Genomic DNA, 22,458 nt, shown 5'->3' with positions numbered 1-22,458 from the left:
ATATGTATGGATGTTTGTATATACATATATGTGTGTGAATATATATAAATGTTTACACACAAACACACATACCAATTTTTTTTCCTTTCAAAGTTGTGCCTAAATTAAATTTACATGTGAGCCATTTTTGTTCTGCCCTATAAGGGACATTCTCTTAAAAAAAAAAATCCTAGTCTGACCCTGGTTTCTCAAAAAAGTATGCTTCTGGCAGTCTTTATCAAGCTAGAAAGATTTTAAACAAAAGCCTAGTGACAGACTATGGGCACTCCACAATGGTGGATACCTGACTTTCTCTCCTAAAGAATGCTCTCCAGAACCCTCCCAGGTCTCCTTCTCTTTCACATAGTGACTCTATTATTAGAGCTATATTTCTCTTGAGTACATATTTGATCCTTTTCTATGCTTCCAGGGTTTCTGACCCTTGATCGACTACTTTTATTCATCAATGTCTGTTTGGAATGTGGGTTTTTGCTCTCCCAAATGTGCCTTGAATATTCTTGATTTGACTCTTCAAATGCTAGTTAAGGTATATATTCTGGCCTAGTAATTTAGGTGTGGTGGTGGTTAATGGGAGAATTGGATATAGGCCAATAGCCCCTCATACATACACACACACACACACATACACACACAAGAATGTTGTGTTTTGGCTCTTAGCTCCTCTCCCAAGCTTGGTGCCAGTATCTGCTGCTTCAGTCATATCCCTGAAACAAGATGGTAAAGGTCAGAGTTAATGGATTTGGCCATATTGGATGCCTGGTGATCAGGGTTGTATTCAACTCCAACAGAGTAGACATCATGGCCATCAATGACCCCTTCATTGACCTCAACTACATAGTTTATATGTTTCAATATGATTCCACCCATGGCAAGTTCAAGAGCACTGTCAAGGCTGAGAATGGGAAGCTGGTGATCAATGGAAAAGTCATTACTGTGGAGCAGAACCAATATTAAGTGTGGAGAAGCTGGAGCTGAGTATGTTGTAGAGACCACCAGTGTCTTTACAACCATGGAAAAGGTTGTGGCTCACTTGAAGGGTAGAGACAAGCAAGTCATTATTTCTGCCCCTTCTCCTGATGCCCCAATGTTCATGATAGGAGTGAACCATAATAAATATAATTCCCTTGAAATTGTCAGTAACACTTCCTTCACTACCAACTGCTCGGCCCCCTTGGCCAAGGTCATTCATGACAACTTTGGCATCATGGAAGGAGTCATGACTACACTCCATGCCATTACTGTTACCCAGAAGCCAGTAGATGGCCCCTCTGGCAAGCTGTGGCATGATGGGTGTGGTACTGCCCAGAACATCATCCCTGCTTCCACTGGTGCTGCTAAGGCTGTAGGAAAGATCATACCTGAACTAAATGGGAAGCTCACAGGCATGGCTTTCCATGTTCCTACTCCCAGTGTGTCTGTTGTGGATCTGACCTGCCACCTGGAGAAACCTGCCAAATATGACAATATCAAGAAAGTGGTGAGGAAAGCACCAGAGGGGCCCTTGAAGAACATCTGGGGCTACACAGAGGACCAGGTTATATCCTGTGACTTTAACAAAAGTATTTTGCTTCTGTTTTCCTCTTCTCCCGCTCTGCCCTCCCTTCTTTCACCCTTCCCTCCTTATCTTCTTCTCCTCCTACTTTCCTGTAGGGTTATATAAATTATTCCTCCCAATTTAGTGTGTATGTCATTTCCTCCTTGAACCAAATATGATGAGATTAATGTCTTTGAGCTAATTCTGTGTTCTAAATTTTCTTCTTCCCTCTCTCCTCAATGCCCCCCTCCTATGAAATCAAGCAATTCAATATAAGTCATACATGTGCAGTCATGCAGAACATATCTGCACATTAGTCATGTTGTGGAAAAAAACAAAGTCAAAAAGAAAGAAAAAGTAAAGAAAAAATATACTTAAATCTGCTTATAGACTCCATCATCCCCCTCTCCCCCCTGCACCCTTTGGGGATGGAGCATTTTTCATCATGCACCCATCACAATTATCTTGGATCAGCGAATTGATGAGAATAACTCTCATTCACATATTATGTAATATTACTATTACTGTTACAATATTCTCCTGGTTCTACTCATTTCATTTTGCATCAGTTCTTATAAATCCAGTATATTCTAAGAGCTTTCTTCTTATCATTTCTCATGGCACAATAGGATTCCATCAACATTGAACACATCAACTTATTCAGTCATTCCCCAATTGATGGATATCCTCTTAATTTCCAATTCTTTGCCACCATGAAAAAAAAACAACACTATAAGTATGTTTGTACATATAAGTCCTTTATTTATTTTTTTTTATTTTTAAAGATCTCTTTGGAATACAGACCTAGTAGAGGTATTGCTTGGTCAAAGAATATGTATAGTTTTATAGCCCAGTTTCCTCTACAAAATGGTTGAATAACTATACAACTTTACCAATAGTGCATTAGTTACTAAATTTTCCCACATCCCCTCCAACATTTGTCATTTTTCTTTTTTTATCACATTAGCCAATTTGATAGATGTAGGGTGTTAGTTGAGAGTTATTTTAATTTGCATTTCTTTGATCAGTAGTGATTTAGAGCATTTTATTTTCATTTCATTATATATAACTTTGATTACTTCATCTAAAACTGTTCAACTCAGTTAACTATTGAGGAATGGATCTCATTTTTATAAATTTGACTCAGTTTTCTACACATTTGAGAAATGATTCCTTTATCAGAGAAATGTGTAATTTTTTCATAGTTATGACTATTGTGGATTTTCCTATATCCTATTTCACTGCCTGTTTATCCTGTACTCTCTCCTTTCCTGCTGGCCATCCTCAAAAGTATTTCCTTTTTATCTTTTGTTTCTCCTAATCCACCCTCCCTTCTATCACCACCCCCCATCCCTATTCTTCTCTTATCCCCTTCCTCTCCTACTTTCCTGTAGGGTAAGATTGATTTCTCTCCCCAACTGACTAGGTATGTTATTCCTCCTTTGAGCTAATGCCAATGAGAGCAAAGTTGACTTGCTTCTCCCCCTACCCCAAACACTTACTTCTTCCATGTAGTAGCTCTTTGGCATCTTTTATATGTAAGATAATTTATCCCATTGTTCTGCCTCATTTTCCCCTTTTTCCAATGCATTCTTCTATCTTACCCCTCAATTTATTTTAGATAATCATTACATCATATTCAACTCACATCCATGTGCTCTGTCTATGTATGCTCCTTTTAAATGATCTAGTAATAAGAAATGTTTTAGGAGTTACAAATATCCTTTTGTCATGTTGGCATGTAAACACTTTAATGTTATTGAGATCCTTATGATTTCTCTTTCCTGATTACTTTTTTATGCTTCTCCTGTGTATTGTATTTCCAAGTCTAAATTTCTATTCAGCTCTGGTCTTTCATCAGGAACTCTTGAAAGGCTTCTGTTTTATTGAATGTTCATTTTTCCCCATGAAGAATTATATTTAGTTTTGCTGAGTAGGTGATTCTTGGCTATAATCCTAGCTCCTTCATCTTCTAGAATATCATATTTCAAGCACTCTAATCCTTTAATGTAAGAAGTAAATCTTTTGCTTTTCCAACTGGGCCTCCATGATATTTGAAATGTGTCTTTGTGGCTCCTTTTAATATTTTCTCCTTGACCTAGAAACTCTGGAATTTGACTATTATATAACTGAAGTTTTAATTTTGGGATCTCTTTCAGGAGGTGATCATTGAATTATTTCAGTTTCTTTTTTACTCTCTGGTTCTAGAATATCACAGAAGTTTTCTTTGATAAATTCTTTTTTATTTTTTTAAATTTTATTTATTTTATTCTTAACTTAAGAAGTAAAATTTTTCCATAAAATATAATAGGATATAAAAAAGGTGTTTGCAATAAAACTATAAGTGTATTATGTACCACTTGTTATTTCTTTTAAATACATAATAAAGTTATCATGTAACTTTCTTTTCTTCACCATTTTTCCTTCCCTGAATCCCCAGTCTAGAGATGACTACCAGTAGCCACAAATACCCATGCATATGTATATGTAAAAACATTCTATACATGCTTCTTTTTATGAGTTCTTTCTCTGGATGCAGATATTAACTTCCTTCATTTGTCTTTTGTAGTTAATTTGGTTATTTATAATAGTCAAAAAGACTCTTCACACAAAGTAGTTCTTTTTTTTTTTTGGTTTTTGGATGAGGCAATTGGGGTTACACAGGGTCACACAGCTAGTGTCAAGTGTCTGAGGCTGGATTTGTACTCAAATCCTCCTGAATCTAGGGCCAGTGCTTTATCCACTGCACCACCTAGCTGCCCCCAAAGTTGTTCTTAAAAGAATATTGCTGTTACTGTATGCAATGTTCTCTTGGTTCTGTTCATTTTACTCTTCATTATTTCATGCAGGTCTATTTGTTTTTCCAATATCATCAAGCTCATCCTTTCTTATAGTGAGGTAGAATTCTATCACAATCATTTACCATAATTTGCTCAGCCATTCCCCAATAGATGGGCATCACCACAATTTCCACTTCTTTGCCACTACAAAGGGAACTGCTATAAATATTTTAGAACATATAGTTGAATAAACATTTATTAACTGCCTAATATGTGCTAGACTATACTAGTCCTGGGCATACAAATAAGTAAAAAAATAGTCCCTGCCTGAAAGAAGGTTAAAATCTAATGGGAGAAGGAAGCTTAAAAGGGAAACTAGAGGGTAGTGAAGTTTGTAAAATTGAAAACAAGCAGAATAACTGGTACAAAATGAAGGATGTGTTGGGAAATTCTGAGCCCTCTTTGAAGAGAGACTTTGGGAGGAAGTTATTTTGTTTATTTGTTTGTTTTTTCTTCTACCCTTAAGTCTTCTGATGAGAGGAGAGAGGAGTTGAGGGTAAAAAGGAAATGTTGAGAATTAAAGTTGAAGTAATATGCATGATGAAATTTCTAGTATTTAGATTATCCTGGAAAGCAAGCATGAAGATCCTTTAGATGAAACCAAACATCAGTTGCTCTGAAGACTTAGGGCCCAGTAATTTGGGGAAGCCTATGAACTCATTCACAGTATATATATCTATATATCTATATCTATATAGATATAGATATAGATATAGATATAGATATAGATATAGATATATATAGATATATATAGATATAGATATAGATATATATAGATATAGAGATAGAGATAGAGATATATAGATAGATATATAGATATATATATATATATAGATATAGATATAGATATAGATATAGATATAGATATAGATATAGATATATAGATATAGATATAGATATAGATATAGATATAGATATAGATATAGATATAGATATAGATATAGATATAGATAGATAGATAGATATAGATATAGATATAGATATAGATATAGATATAGATATAGATATAGATATAGATATAGATATAGATATAGATATAGATATAGATATAGATATAGATATAGATATAGATATAGATATAGATATAGATATAGATATAGATATAGATATATATGTATATGTATATATTTAGTCCTTGAAATCAATAGTAAATTTTAGTTAGAGGTTAGTGAAAATAAAAATGTAATTTTCCTGCACTGAGGTACACTGGCTTCTTATAATCCACCCATGGACTCTGGGGTGGGGGTTAGATACCCTTCCACCAGAAGAATGTATGTGGGCAAAACTTTGTATAAACAGTTCAGGTAATGAAGTTCAATCTGGCTTACAACCAAATGTACAGTGTTTGAAGGGAAGTAATGAAAAATGAATCTGGAGAAATAGATGGAGGCAATATATGGAGAGTATTGTAGGCCAGAGGCAATTTGTATTTGAAAATAGCTAAATTGCTTCTATCACAAACTTAATCTGGTTTACTTCCTTGATAATTTATTGAAAGATGATGTCTAGGCTCTTTTATTTTAAATCATTGCTTTCTGGTAGCCCAATGATTCTTAAATTATCTTTTCTGGATCTATTTACTTGATCAGTTGCTTTTCTAATGAGATATTTCACATTTTCTTCTATTTTTTATTTTGGTTTGATTTTATTGTTTATTGATGTCTCATGAAATTATTAGCTTCCACTTTCTCAATTCTAATTTTTAAGGAATTATTTTCTTCAGTGAGCTTGTATACCTCCTTTTTCCATTTGGCCAATTCTACTTTTAAGGAGTTCTTTCCATCAGTGAGTTTTTGTACCTCATTTTTTCATTTGGTCAATTTTGCTTTACAAGGCATTCTTGTTGTCATTGGATTTCTATACTTCTTTTACCATTTTGCCTATTATAATTTTGAAAGTGTTATTTTTTCAGTATTTTTGTGCCACCTTTACCAAAATTGACAGTTTTCATGTTTTTCTTGCATCACTTTCATTTCTCTTCCCAATTTTCTTCTATCTCTCTTACTTAATTTAAAAATCCTTTTTGAGCTCTTTCATATCCCATTACCAATTAACAATTTTCTTTGGGACTTTGGATGTAGCACTTTAACTTTGTTGGCTTCTCAGTGTGTGTTTTGATATTTCTTATCATTAATATAACTTTCTATAGTCAGAATTTTCTGTTATTTTCTTATTTTCCCAGTATATTTTTTTGACTTTTAACTCTATCTTAAGGTAGTGCTCTGCTTTCAGAGTGTAGGGGGTACTACCCCAAGTTTCAGGTTTTTTGTATAGCTATTTTCAAAGGTAATTCAGAGTTGAAATAATAATTTGAAATTTTATTTCTTTCATTGGTTTTCATTTCAGGTATTTTTCCATTGAGGTATTTAACATTTTCTTATTTTTTCTGATTCTGTTTTGTTGCTTCTTGATGTTTCACAATGTCATTAACTCTCACATACCCAATTCTATTATTTAAGGAATTATTGTCTTCTATCGCCATAGCAGTTTCTTGCTGTTGTTTGTCATTTGTTTATTTTGTCCTTTGTTTATTAATTTTGAATTTTTGTTATGATTTGGATCTGTTCCCAGCATTGGGGGGTGGACAAGCACCATCTCACGTTTTAATTTTTTTTAGTACTGCTTCTTTCAGAGCTAGTTCTGGGCATTTTGATATTTTAAGTGTTTCCAAGGTGGTATGATATGAAAAAGGTGTCTTCACTGCTTTAATTATATTATATATCTCTTGAAAATAAATGGCATATAGTGAAATACAAATACTTTCAAGAGAGACAATAGAAGTAGGTTATATGTGGTACCTTATAATTCACAAAGTTCTTTACAAATAATCTCATTTTATCCTCACATAGGATCTATAAGTGTTATTATTATCCCCATTTTACACATGAGAAAACTGAGGCATACAGACATTAAGAGATTTACCATGGATCACAAAGCTATTGAGAGTCTCAGAGAGGAATTCAGGTCTTCCCAACTCCACATCGACAAGGTATTTATGATTAAATAATGTATTCCTGAGGATAAAGTAGAGTGATGCATGTGTATGTCATGTAAAAGTATTAAAGAAAGTAGCGTTTAATGTTCAAAAGAGAAGTAAGACTCCAGCAATGCAACTTCAGCAAACTTATTCCCCATAGATTTTAATTGGAGCTACATACAAAAAATATTATACCTGAAGTAGGAATTGTAATAGATACATCAATATCATGCCTTGTGATCTAGAAAGTATCTTAGAGGTCATTTATTTCAACCCACTTATTTCATAGACGTAGAAATCTAAGCCAAATGTATTAAATGACATGCAAGAAGGTTACTCCGATAGTAAATGGCAAAGATAGAATAGAAACCAAAATAGAAACCAAGATGCTCTGACTCCCAAAGAAATACTTTCAAAGCAGTTCTGTTGAGCACCAAAGAATGCTGTAAAATAGAAATATTTGGGACAAGATGCTAAATTGAAGAATAATATTAACATTTTCATATAGCCTTTCTATTAGGATTCTGACCTAACTACCTGTATTTAAAATGTTCTGCTGAATTTAAGAATGTCTTCTTCTTTCATGTGTTTACAGAACATTACCTGCTAAAATAGATAATGATTTTGAATGGCAGATATATAGTTGTTCATTTTGTTTTTCAAGTCATCTAGAATTGGCAGGTCATAAACCTCATGACACTAAGGAAAAACGTTGAAAGTTTAATTATTTTGATTAAATCCTATAAAAAATCAATACTGAAAAGTAGTTATACTAAATATAGAGGGCATATAAAAAGAAATAGGAAGTTAAATAGAGTTTATGTTTAATATTACTTAGAATTTAATTAATAATGTTTCAATAATAAACATTTCAATGATAAAGGAATACTATCTCTCTTTCCTTAACTTATAACTTCAGGGGGCATCTAGGTGGTACAGTGGATAAAGCAGCAGCCCTGGATTCAGGAGGACCTGAGTTCAAATCTAGCCTCAGACACTTGACACTTACTAGCTGTGTGACCCGGGGTATGTCACTTAACCCTCATTGCCCCACCCCCAAAAAAACAACAAAAAAAACCCTTATAACTTCAGAATGATGCTATAAAGGTAGTTGAAGTATGGAATTATGGACTTGAAATCAGAAAGATGTGAGTTCAAATTTGGCCTCTAATATTTTGTATAACCTTGGGCAAGTCACTTAACCTCTAGGTGTTTCAATTAACTACTACATCAAATCATAGATTATCTATGATCTTTGGAGATGAAGGAAGTTCTCATACTTGGAATCTGAATTCCCTAAAGTAACACAATTAATTATTTCTCCATGGAGTATTTGTTAAAAGAACATTCTCCTGGTGAGACAAATATGTCTATACATAATATGTGTATGTAACTCTATATGTTTGCGTGTATGTATATATTCCTATATATGTATACATATACATATGTGTATATTAATATGGATGTATATATGGATACATATATGTGTGTGCATATACTTACATATATGAGAGAGAAGAGGAAAGGGGAGAAAGGGGGAATAATGAAGAGCATAGGAGAGAGGAAAGGATAAGGGAAAGGAGGGAAGAAGGGAATGGTAAAAGAAAAAGGAAAGGGAAGGAGAAGGGGAAGGGAAATGGGGAAGGAGGGAGGAAGGGAAAGTGAAGAATAAAGGGGAGAGGGGGAGAGATCAATCATCTGGGAAATGGAGAATAACGTGGTCAGGTTGTATGCATATGCTTGTGTATATGTAGAGTCTAAACTGAACTGGTTAACTTTGATAATTTCTCTTTATATTTTTTTTATTTGGCAAAGTATATGGGCAGTAATAGGCATCCATTAACAAATGGATGCCTCAGACATATATTACAAGTGAATTCTATTTCTATTTAATCATTCTGTCCCTGAAGGGGAATAACTCAAAGATAGCTTTTATGAAATCTGAACTGAAGAATACATAAAATATCAAGTCCTTGGATGATTACTAATTATTCTCCTGTGATACTTATAGGTGACCATTCTTCAGGAAACAAATCTGTAATGGGAATGTTTATCTGATATAGTAAAGGATATGACTCTGAATAATTCATAATCACAAAACATAATTGTATGTGTGGCTCAACAGTAGAGCATGACTATTTTCTCTGTATGTAACAAAAGTCATTTATTTAATGTATTGATGTAAACTAACTTCTTAACAATCACTTTTATACTTCTCTTTCTCAAAATATTTGAAACAGAAACCTAGGGATTTCTCTTAGCTACTAAGTGATAAGAATCATCATCTAGAGTGCAATAGATTATGGATTTTCTACAAATGTGTTGGTGACAACCATTGTTATAGAGAGGCTTAAGTAAGAACATCAATTATGCTTGCCAAAGAAATCCCCTAGGCACTGGAATACCTTGTACTGTTTTTCCACAGTAGCAAGGAGTACATATGAAGTAGGGGAGAAAAATTAACTTAATTCAATTCCATTCAGTTCAATAAGTTTTCATTAAACAACTATGGGCCAGGTACTATTCTAGGTGTTTGGATTTTGTTGTTGTTATTGTTGTTGTTGTTTTTTGGATTGTTTGTTTTTTTAGAAATAGTCCGTGATTTTTTTTTCCATTATATACATTTTTTAATAAAGTATTTTATTTTTTTCCCATTACATGTAAAGATAGTTTTCAACTTTTGTTTATATAAACTGTCCAATTTCAGATTTTTCTCCCTCCCTCCCCTCCTCCCTCCCTTCCCTAGACAGCAGGTAATCTGATATAGGTGTTATATATTGTAAAGAATTAATTGTTATTTGAGGTTTTTATGCCTCGGAGCTCACTGACCTGGGGCTCCGAAAACCACACAGTGCTCCACCTACTGGTTGTAGCTGTTGCCAGGGCTCTGGCACCTCACATCTTCACCACTTGCCAACGCCTACATGGGCCTGGCAAAATTATGATTGGAAGCCTAGTGAGGGCAGTCATGTGACTGTCAGAGTGGCAATCCCATTGGCTGGGACTGTGTGGGGTGTTTCTAGGTTTGGGGGAGGAGAAATGGGCATTCTAGGTGGAAGCTGGAAAGCGAGAGGTGCTCTGTTATGTATTTTCAGCTGATTCCTGGGCAGTGGTATTTTTTTCAGGTATTATCATTTTCCTTTCCCCATTTTATTTCCTTTCCCTTGATCCTACAGATCCTGTTTGTGGGTTTTTTTTTTAAAGTTCTTTCTTGTTAAAATAAATCTTGTTCTGTTTTGAGGGAGGCTGCCGGTCTCCTTCCTTGCACCAATATTGTGGTGAGCCGCTTAGGTAACAATCGCCAATTAAAAATTGGTCCCCACAGTTTTTGGTGAGTCAACCAAGAGTTGATTAACCTAGTGAATTTCTTTAACACCCCCCCTTATTTGGCCACAAGCCAACTAACCTGGGGGACCTTCTTGCCCCTCCCCCACTGCCCCCTTAGGCAATCTCCCTTGCTCTTAAAAAAACCTTAGCGTTTATCTTGCTGGTCAGAGAAAATCCAGTTCATTTTGAACTGCACCATGATTGAATATTTGGCTCCCCCCTTGTATACTCTAATTGGCATATTTTGGGACAGCATATTGTCCCGATTTAAACTGTTGGCCTGCTCAATACTTATTCATGGCATTGCTGGTTTCCTCCTTAAAAACACAGTAAAAAATCTTTGGAACAATGGTACGGGAGAGTTTATTTTTCCCACTGAGCATATATACAATATTACTGGAAGCATTACAACTAAATTAGAACTTTACTATACCACTATCATTATAACTCAAATGGCTATAAATTTTATTCTCATTATTGTCATTATTGCAATGTGGTATTTTTCCTACTGATCCTGTTTGTGTGTGTTTTTTTTTTTTTAAGTTAGTTCTTGTTAAAATAAATCTTGTTCTGTTTTGAGGGAGGCTGCCAGTCTTCCTTGCCCCAATATTGTGGCAAGCCGCTTAGCTAGCACTCCCCAATTAAAAATTGGTCCCCACAGTTTATATATATAACATTAAACATATTTCTGAGGGGGTGGCACAGTGGATAAAGCACCGGCCCTGGATTCAGGAGTTCCGGAGTTCAAATCTGGCCTTGAACATTTGACACTTACTAGCTGTGTGACCTTGGGCAAGTCACTTAATCCCCACTGCCCCGCAAAAACAAACAAACAAACAAAAAAACAAACAAACATATTTCTGCATTAGTCATGTTATAAGAGAAAAATCAGAGCAATAAGGAAAAACCTCAAAATAGAAATACAACAGCACCAAAAACAAAAGAAATAGTATGGGTCATTCAGCATCTATACTCCACAGTTTTGTTTTGTTGGTTTTTTTTTTTTCCTGGATTTGGAGATCCTCCTCCATCATGAGTTCCCTGGAACCCTTCTGTATCATTGCATTGTTGAGTAGAATATAGTCCATCAAAGTAGATCAACACACAATGTTGATGATACTGTGTACAATGTTCTTCTGTTTCTGCTCATCTCACTCATCATCAACACACGCAAGCCCCTCCAGGTTTCTCTGAACTCATCCGGCTCATTGTTTCTTACAGCACAATAGTATTCTATTACATTCATATACCACAATTTGTCCAGCCATTCCCCAATTGATGGGTATCCCCTCAACTTCCAATTCTTTGCCACCACATAAAGAGCAGCTATAAATATTTTTGTACATGTGGATCCTTTTCCCCTTTCCATGATCTCTTTGGGAAAAAGATCCAAAAGTGGTATTGCTGGGTCAAAGGGTATGCACAGATTTATAGCCCTTTGGGCATAATTCCAAATTGCTGTCCAGAATGGGTGGATCAATTAATCTCCACCAAGAATTCATTATTGTTCCAATTTTTCCACAGCTTCTCCAACATTTATTATTTCCCTTTTTTGTCATTTTAGCCAATCTGATAGGTGTCCAGTGGTACCTTAGAGTTGTTTTAATTTGCATCTCTCTAATCATTAGTGACTTAGAACATTTTTTCATATGGAAATAAATAGGTTTGATTTCTTCATCAGAAAACTGCCTATTCATATCCTTTGACCATTTCTCATTTGGGAAATGACTTGAATTCTTATAAATTTAATTTAATTCCCTATGTATTTTAGAAATGAGGCCTTTATCAGAAGTACTGGCCATAAAAACTGTTTCCCAGCTTTCTGCCTCCCTTCTAATTTTGGATGCATTGCTATATTTTTGCTACATTAGCTCTGCCTATCCATGAACAATTGATATCTTTCCAATTATTTAGATCTGATTTGATTTGTGTGAAGAGTGTTTGGTAGTTGTGTTCATAGAGTTCCTGGGTTTGTCTTGGCAAGCAGACTCCCAAGTATTTTATATTATCTACCATTACTTTAAATGAATTTCTCTTTCTATCTCTTGCTGCTGGACGTTGTTGGTCATGTATAGAAATGCTGATGATTTATGTGGATTTATTTTATATCCTGCTACTTTGATAAAGTTGTTAATGGTTTCAAGTAATTTTTTAGTTGATTCTCTAGGATTCTCTAAGTATACCATCATATCATCTGCAAAAGGTGATAGTTTTGTTTCCTCTTTGCCTATTCTAATTCCTTTAATTCCTTTTTGTTTTCTGATTGCTAAAGCTAACATTTCTAGTATAATACTAAATAATAGGGGTGATAATGGACATCCCTGTTTCACCCCTGATCTTACTGGGAAGGCCTCTAACTTATCTCCATTGTATATAATCTTTGCTGATGGTTTTAGGTAGATACTGTTTATTATTTTAAGGAAAGCTTCACCAATTCCTAAGTTCTCTAGTATTTTTATTAGGAATGCATGCTGTATTTTGTGAAAAGCTTTCTCTGCATCTATTGAGATAATCATATGATTTTGGTTAGTTTTCTTATTGATGTGGTTGATTACATTAATAGTTTTCCTAATGTTGAACCAGCCCTCCATTCCTGGTATAAATCCCACCTGTTCATAGTGTATTATTCTGGTGATCACTTGCTAATATCTTATTTAAGACTTTAGCATCAATATTCATTAGGGAAATTGGTCTATAATTTTCTTTCTCTGTTTTTGCTTTGCCTGATTTTGATATCACTACCATATTTGTATCGTAAAATGAATTTGGTAGACCTCCTTCTTCACCTATTTTTCCAAATAATTTGTATAATATTGGAATTAATTTTTCTTTAAATGTTTGGTAAAATTTACCTGTAAACCCATATGGCCCTGGGGATTTTTTCTTAGGGAGTTCATTAATGGCTTGTTCAATTTCTTTTTCTAATATGGGTTTATTTAAGGATTTTATTTCCTCTTCAGTTAACCTGGGTAGTTTGTATTTTTGTAAATATTCATCCATTTCATTTAGATTGTCAAATTTATTGGCATATAGTTGGGCAAAATAATTCCTAATTATTGATTTAATTTCCACTTCATTGGTGGTAACATCCCCTTTTTCGTTTTTGATACTGGTAATTTGGTTTTCTTCTTTCTTTTTTTTAATCAAATTAACCAATATTTTATCTATTTTATTGGTTTCTTCATAAAACCAGCTCTTAGTTTTATTGATTAATTCTATAGTTTTTTTTGCTTTCAATCTTATTAATTTCTCCTTTAATTTTCAGGATCTCTAGTTTAGTATCTAATTGGGGATTTCTAATTTGTTCTTTTACTAGCTTTTTAAATTGTATGCCCAATTCATTAATCTCCTCTTTCTCTTTTTTATGAATATAAGCATTTAGAGCTATGAATTTTCCCCTAAGCACTGCTTTGGCTGCATCCCATAGATTTTGGTATGTTGTCTCATTATTGTCATTCTCTTGGATATAGTTATTGATTGTTTCTATGATTTCTTGTTTGGCCCATTCATTCTTTAGAATGAAATTATTTAGTTTCCAATTGATTTTCATTCTACTTTTCCCTGGTTCTTTCTTACATGTAATTTTTATTGCATCATGATCTGAGAAGGATGCATTTACTATTAGTGCCTTTCTACATTTGACTATGATGTTTTTGTGCCCTAATACATGGTCCATTTTTGAAAATGTGCCATGTACTGTTGAGAAAAAGGTATATTCCTTTCTATCCCCATTCAATTTTCTCCAGACATCTATCATGTCTAACTTTTCTACTAATCTATTCCCCTCTTTAACTTCTTTCTTATTTATTTTTTGGCTAGATTTATCTCATTCTGTTAGGGGGAGATTCAGATCTCCCACTAGTATAGTATTTCTGTCTAATTCCTCTTGTAACTCATTTAACTTCTCCTGTAAGAATCTGGATGCTATACCACTTGGCCCATACCTATTTAATATTGATATTACTTCATTATCTATAATACCTTTTAGCAAGATGTATGTTCCTTCCTTATCTCTTTTAATGAGATCTATTTTTGCCTGTGCTTTATCTGAGATAAGGATTGCTACCCCTGTTTTTTTTTTAAATTTAGCTGAAGCATAATATATATAATATAATATAATATAATATAATATAATATAATATAATATAATATAATATAATATAATATAATATAATATAATATAATATAATATAATATAATATAATATAATATTATATTATATTATATTATATTATATTATATTATATTATATTATATTATATTATATTATATTGCATCCCATTCACATTCACAGTTATTATTACTGACTGTCTATTCCCCTCCATTCTATTTGCCCCCTTTGTACTTTTCCCCCCTTCTTTCACCCTATTCCTCCTCACCAACATTTTGCTTCTAACCCCTGCCTCCCCCAATCTGCCCTCCCTTTTTAATACCCCCTTCCCTTTTCTTTACCCTTTTCTCCCTTGCTTTTGTCCTCCCTTCTATCAGTCCCCCGCTTTCCCTTCCCCTTTTACTTCACTAAAGAATGAGTTAGGTTTCTTTATCCCAATGAACGTATATGTTATTCCCTCTTTCCCCTCCATTCTTTCCATCTATTCTAATAGGTTTTTTTTCCACCTCTTCATGTGATGTAATTCACCCCATTCCACCTCCCCTTTCCTCTCCTCCCCATAGACTCCCTTTTTCACCCTTTTTCTTTGTATCATCACATGAAAGACAATTTATATTTATACCCTCTGTGTAAAGTCCTTCTCTCTGCCCAAATACATTTACAATTCTTATGAGTTATGAGTATTATCTTCCTGTGTAGGGATGTAAACAATTTATCCTAATTGAGTAACTTTTTTCCCTCTGTTTACCTTTTTAAATTTCTCTTGAGTCTTGTATGTTAAGATTGAATTTTCTTTTAAGTTCTGGTCTTTTCATCAGGAAACATTGTACATCTCCAATGTCATTGAATGTCCACCTTTTCTGCTGAAAGAGAATGCACAGTTTTGCTGGGTAATAAATTCTTGGCTGCAATCCAAGGTCCTTTGTCTTCCAGAATATCATATTCCAAGCCTTCCAGTCCTTTAATTTTGAAGCTGCCAGGTCCTGAGAAATCCTGACTGTGGCTCCAGGATATTTAAATTGCTTTTTTCTGGCTGCTTAGAGTATTTTCTCCTTCACCTGATAATTCTGGAATTTGGCTACAATATTCCTTGGGGTTTTCCTTTTGGGGTCTCTTTCAGGAGGTGATCGGTGGATTCTTTCAATGATGATTTTATCCTCTGATTCTATAATATCCGGGCAGTTCTAAATAATTTCCTAGAATATGGTGTCTAGGCTCTTTTTCTGGTCATGGCTTTCAGGCAGTCCAGTGATCCTCAAATTGTCTCTCCTGGATGTGTTTTCCAGATCAGTTGTCTTTCCAATGAGGCATTTCACATTTTCTTCTATTTTTTCATTCTTTTGATTCTGCTTGACTGATTCCTGGTGTCTCGTGGATTCCTATCTTCCAACTGTCCAATTTTAATTTTTAAGGTATTGTTTTCTTCAATGAGATTATGCACCTTTTTTCCCATTAGGCCAAATGAATTTTTTAAGGCATTGTTTTCTTCAGTGAAATTATGCACCTTTTTTTTTTCCCATTTGGCCAGATGATTATTTTAAGGAATTGTTTTCTGCAGTCAATCTTTGTGCTTCCTTTTCCAAACTGCTGATTCTTTTTTCATAATTATCTTGTGTTGCTTTCATTTCTCTCAATTGATTTTTTTTTACACCTTTTTCTGTCGGGGGAGGGCATTGAGGGTTAAGTGACTTGCCTAGGGTAGCACATTAGTAAGTGTCAAGTGTCTAAGGACGGATTTGAACTCAGCTCAGGTCCTCCTGAATCCAGGGCCAGTGCTTTATCCATTGTGCAATCTAGCTGCCCCACACTGTTTTTTTTGTTTGTTTGTTTGTTTGTTTTTGTTTTTTGGTGAAGCAATTGGGGTTAAGTGACTTGCCCAGGGTCACACAGCTAGTAAGTGTCAAGTGTCTCAGGGCAGATTTGAACTCAGGTCCCCTTGAATCCAGGGCCAGTGCTCTATCCACTGTACCACCTAGCTGTGCCTCAACTGATTTTTAAAATTCTTTTTGAGCTCTTCCAGGAAGGCTTTTTGTTCTTCAGACCAATTCATCTTTCACTCGTGAGGCTTCACATGTAGGCAATTTGAGCGTATTGTCCTCATCTGAGTTTGTGTTTGCAGCTTCCCTGTTGATGCAGAAGTTCTCAATGGAGAGGGCTCTTTTTTGCTTCTTATTCATTATTGCAGCTTATTCATTTATTTTTTAAGTTGCGGTCTGCTCCAGGGGCACCAGGGCCCCCCTTTTGAGCTTCTTGTGCTGGGGTATCAGTGCTGTGTCACTGGCTTTTTACACCTTGAGGCCTTTATGGTGTGTGCAATTCTCCCACCCTGCACTTCCTGTCTGAGTGTGCTAGGATCAGTGGGCCTAGTCGCGCCTGTCCTGTTCATGGCCCTTCCAGCTGGCAACTTGCCCTCGGCTGGTGCAGGTAGGGTTTTTCCACTGTTCTGCTGGGCCACCAGATTTTTGAGCCAGGATCCACGGGCCTCAGTTGTTCAACTATGGCCCGCAGCTTCCTGCTTTCTTGCCCAAACCCCCTCGGTGCTGGGCTGCTGCCTTGTGCTGCACCTCCCTTTTTCCCTAGTCAGACCAATCTTTCCTGAAGTCTTCTAAATTATCTCTGGTTGGAAGACTGTGTCTCTCTGTCTCTTTGCAGGTTCTGTATTTTCAGAATCCATCCAGCGGCTTGATTTAATGTTCTTTTTGAGGGAACAGAAAGAGAGCTCAGGCAGCTTGTTGATTCCTCTCTGCCATCTTGGCTCTGCCTCTGAAATAGTCTGTGATTTTAAAGAGTTTAAATTCTACTGGATGATCCTCTCCCACCATTGAGTTATCAGAGTTATTACTTGCAGTGGGTTAATCATAGAATTAATCTGACATTTTATTTGTGAGTAATAGTATACTTATGCAACTGGTCACAATGTCCACTTCCAGGTTTCATATAGATGCTACCAAAAGATAGCTTTTCCCTTTTGCTAGTCATGTGTCTTCAGTTACTCACCCTTTTTCTTTTTGCCCCTGGCCATTCTATATTTCAAAGTTTTTGAGAGATGATGAGATAGGGATATAAATTATTCATTTTCTTAGCAATTCCAGGTTAGATTCCCAGGGTTTTTATTAATAAGGCTCACACAGCATTTATTTCTAAGAATAGGCTAAATAGTTACTGGCATTTCACTACTACACATTTTATCCAATAAAGGTAATGGGAGGCAATGTATTACATACATTTTATGGCTATGATATTAATCAGTTGGAGATGAACCTCTACTGTGTCAATGAACAAGCTTCTTGACCAATCTAGACCTAATTTTCCTCCTCTATAAAAATGAGGTAGATGGACTTGATCAAAGGTGTCAAACACATGACTAACAACACTCCTCAGTGTTCCCTGAATTAAATTAAAGTTTCATTGGTAAATATTTAACAAAACAGTACAATAAATATAGAGAACATTAACATAGATGTTTTAAAGAAAATATGAGGCCTGAAGGGCTTCGGTATGGGTTGGTTGCTCCCATTTCTTTCTGAATGAAACACCATTGGACTGAATAATATTTAAAGATATCTCCCATTCTATTTCTATGGTAGTGAAAGAGAATATAAAAATACACTATTATAAACATAATACACATGATAGAACAGAAAAATTGTGATATAATACATGACATAGCATGACATGACATGATATGACAAAAACAACATAGACAAATGTGATATTATATAATCTAATTTTGTGTGATATGACACATTATACATAATATGATACAATTAAATGAAATGATATAGTTCAATATATACAACACAGTATACAATATGATATAATTCTAGAATATTATACTATGACATGGAATAATATAACTTTACAACATTAGCAAAGATAGCAGTTAATTGGTATAATTAGAATAGAGGTTAATATGATTTAATGTGTGCTCTTACATGTTTGTATAGATACATGTGTATATATGTGTTTATATATTTATGTAATAAATACACAGTTAATGCAATATAATTTTTCTAAGAAAGGACAAAAAATTTTGCCAATCACTATGTGATCCTAAATCCCTTTTATACTCCTTAGTGTAAAGTGGCTCTAGTCCAACTTCCTGGGACCCAGCCCTCAAAATAAGTCTGTGGTATTTGGCAGTGTTGACTTCCTGGAACAATCAAGTATGCCACTTTATCTTTCAGAGACTAGCATGAATGAGGAGCCAATTTGCTAGTGAAGCTGATTAGTACATGAATCCATTGAACCTTTCTTGTATGTCTGTGCCAGTGGTAACTTGTATATACCAAAAGATAATTTCCTATTTTCAGCTCTTTGGGCTAAATGTTTTGGTTTTTTAATCAGAATTATTCATGACTCACGCTATCCATCTGTTATCCAATATTTTTGTTATATAACTAGTCTACCCTTGTTTTCTGGTTATATATGTTCTGGATAAAATAACTGAGGCTACTTCTTAATTCCATGTCACCATATATATTTGACTTTGTAAAGCAAAAAACAACATTAAAGGCTTTTTTCCAATAAAAATATTAGTAGAGTCCATGACAGATACAAACAAAAGTACAAATTTATCTTTGATTTCTTTGATCTATAAAATTTATAGTCAGGAAATGACTATAGTAATGCTATTTGGCACTTGCTCTGCAACCCATACTTATATAGACTAAGCTGGGCACTTGAGAAGTCATATGATTTTTCTACTCACACAGTAAACATTTCTTAGAAGATCAATTTGAACTGATACATTCTTTACCCTGAGACTCACTCTCTACTCACTAAGTATAGTGCTACTTCTCATCTTACCATGCAACTCTTGTGTAAAGCTTCCCATATATTTTCCATAAAGTATTCACAATGTATAGTAAAGGGCTTTCTCTAGTACTTTTTTATGCTACATGGTCATCAATAGAGCCCTTATGCTATACATTTATTATAATTCACTCAAAGTACATGACTGTCCTATTTTCCTTACTGAACCTGCATTTCCTTTATATCTCTGTTATATCACAATGATACCAACTCCTCTAATTTATTAAATTTGTCTTTTCAGGGATAACCTATGAACTCTTTCCACCTAGATTCATTTCAATTTCCTTGCATTTTCTATATATCTCCTCATTTATGTTATAACAAGAATATTAAAATTGATGAGGATCAGTTCATCTAGTAGCAAATTAACTTGTTGATTATTCAACAAAGAGGTCTTTTTAAAAAAAGAGTTCTCTTTTGAAATAACAAGTACGTTCATGATTATAGGTGATCTAAAAATGTATAATTCTTAGTAACCTTCTGTTCTTCTTCAATCACTTTTCTACTTTTACCACAGAAGCATAAATCTCCAAGTATCATAAAATGCAAATGCATATACTAACTCCAGGCTGTTTTTACCATTTTCTTTCTTTTCAGTTTTTTCTCTGATAACTAGTATGATATTAACATATTGTGCATCATAGTTGTATTATAATCAAAGATTTATTTCACAAGTCTTATTTCTTTTCTTTTTATTTTTTTATGGGGCACTGAGGGTTAAGTGACATACCCAGGGTCACACAGTGCTCCTTTCTCACTCCATGCCAGGAACAGAGCCCAACTTTAATATAAAGTTCAAAATCAAGAAAAACATAGGGTGCAAAAATGACCAAACAGCAACAAAAGAATCTGACCATAAAATGCTACTATAGTAACAGGGAAGATCAAAACAGAAAATCAGAAGAAGACAATTAAATCAAAATAGCTACAAGCAAAGTATCAGAGGCAGGAAATGTGAATTGGATACAAGTCCAACAAGAATTGCTAGGAGAGCTAAAATTATTTTCAAAATCAAATAAGATTGGTAGAGGGAAAATTCGGTTAAGAAACAAGAAGAAATAAAGAAAATTATAAAAGACAATAGCTTGGGAAAAGAGGCACAAAATACTAAAGAAAATAATATCTTAAAAAAAAAGAATTAGGGGCAGCTAGGTGGCACAGTGGATAAAGCACTGGCCCTGGAGTCAGGAGTACCTGAGTTCAAATCTGGCCCCAGACACTTAACACTTACTAGCTGTGTGAACGTGGGCAAGTCACCTAACCCCAATTGCCTCACTAAAAAAAAAAAAAAAAGAATTGACAAGATGTAGAAAGAAGTACAAAAGCTCATAAAAGAAAATGATTGCTTGAAAATTAGAATTGGGCAAGTGGAAGCTAATGTCTCCATGATACATCAAGAAACAATAAAACAAAGTGAAAATAATTAAAAAGATAGAAGAAAAATATGAAATACCCCATCAGAAAATAGATTGAGGAGAAATAATTTATGTATTATTAGGCTACCTGAAAGCTATGATCAAAGAAAGAGCCTAGATCATATTTCAAGAAATTATAAAGGAAAATTGTTCCCATAGCCTAGAAATAAAGAGTAAAAATAAATTGAAAAAAATACACCAATCACTACTTAAATGAGATCCCAAAATGAAATATTCAAGTACTATTATAGCAAAATTCTAGAAGTTCCAGGAAAAAAAAAAGAAAGTACTTCAAACAGCCAGAAAGAAACCATTCATATATCATGGAGCAACAGTCAGGATCACACTAAATTAAAGGAACTGAGGCCTTGGAATATGATATTCCAGCATTACAACAAAAATAACCCATGTAGCAAAGTTGAATATAATCCTTCAAAGAAAAATGTTATTTTATGAAATAGAAGATGTTCAAGCATTCCTCATGATAAGACAAGAGCTTAATCTGATTTTAAATATGAATCTCAAGAGAAGCATAAAAAAGGTAAACAAGAAAGAGAAATCATTGTTTTTGCTGTTTGTCCTTCTGTCTTGAACAGGATTCATTAAAGAGAATTATAAGAGATGGAGCCAAGACAGCAACACAGAGGAATAAAGGGAGAGATTAAAAAAATGAAAGTAAGAAAACCATTGAAGGTAATAAATCTAGGAGCTACATTTATAATAATCAATAAAATTGATAAACCATTGGCTAATTTTATTTTTTTAAAAAGAAAACCCAACTAACAGCATGAAAAAGTGTTAAATGATATTAAAATAATTAGTTTTTTTTGTTATGTGCCAATACATCTTACTATCTAAGTAAAATGGATGAATATTTACAAAAATGTAAATTGTCCAAATTAACAGACAAGGAAATGGAATATTTTAATAACCCTATCTTAGATAAATATATTGAATGAATCATCAGTGAGCGTGCTAAGAAAAATATCCCTAGGATCAGATGAATTCACAAGTGAATCATACAAAACATTTAAGGAATAATTAATTACATTTCTATTAAGAAGAACATAACGGGGCAGCTAGGTGGTGCAGTGGATGGAGCACCGTCCCTGGATTCAGGAGGACCTGAGTTTGAATCCGGCCTCAGACACTTAACAATTACTAGCTGTGTGACCATGGGCAAGTCACTTAATCCCAATTGCCTCACCAAAAAAAAAAAAAAAAAAGAATGTCAGTCCCCAAATGATAAATTGTTAAACAATATTAGCAGGCAGTTTTCAGAAGAAGAAATCAAAGCTATCTGTAGTCATATGAAAAGAAGCCCTAAATCACAGTTGATTTGGGGAAGGCAAATTAAAACAAGTCTGAGGTACCACTTCACACCTATCAGACGGACTAACATAACAGAAAAATAAATGAGTAAGTACTGGAGATGTGGA

At 34.2% G+C, this 22,458-nt stretch overlaps 1 pseudogene; it reads left to right on the top strand.

Annotated features, from left to right (window-relative positions):
• The first annotated feature begins 714 nt into the window (after positions 1-714).
• LOC122755026 lies at positions 715-21,671 on the top strand (annotated as a pseudogene).
• Positions 21,672-22,458: the final 787 nt, after the last annotated feature.

This window comes from Dromiciops gliroides, chromosome 4, assembly GCF_019393635.1.
Source record: "Dromiciops gliroides isolate mDroGli1 chromosome 4, mDroGli1.pri, whole genome shotgun sequence".
NCBI classification, from domain to species: Eukaryota; Metazoa; Chordata; class Mammalia; order Microbiotheria; family Microbiotheriidae; genus Dromiciops; species Dromiciops gliroides.
This window is presented reverse-complemented; position numbering and strand designations above follow the sequence as displayed.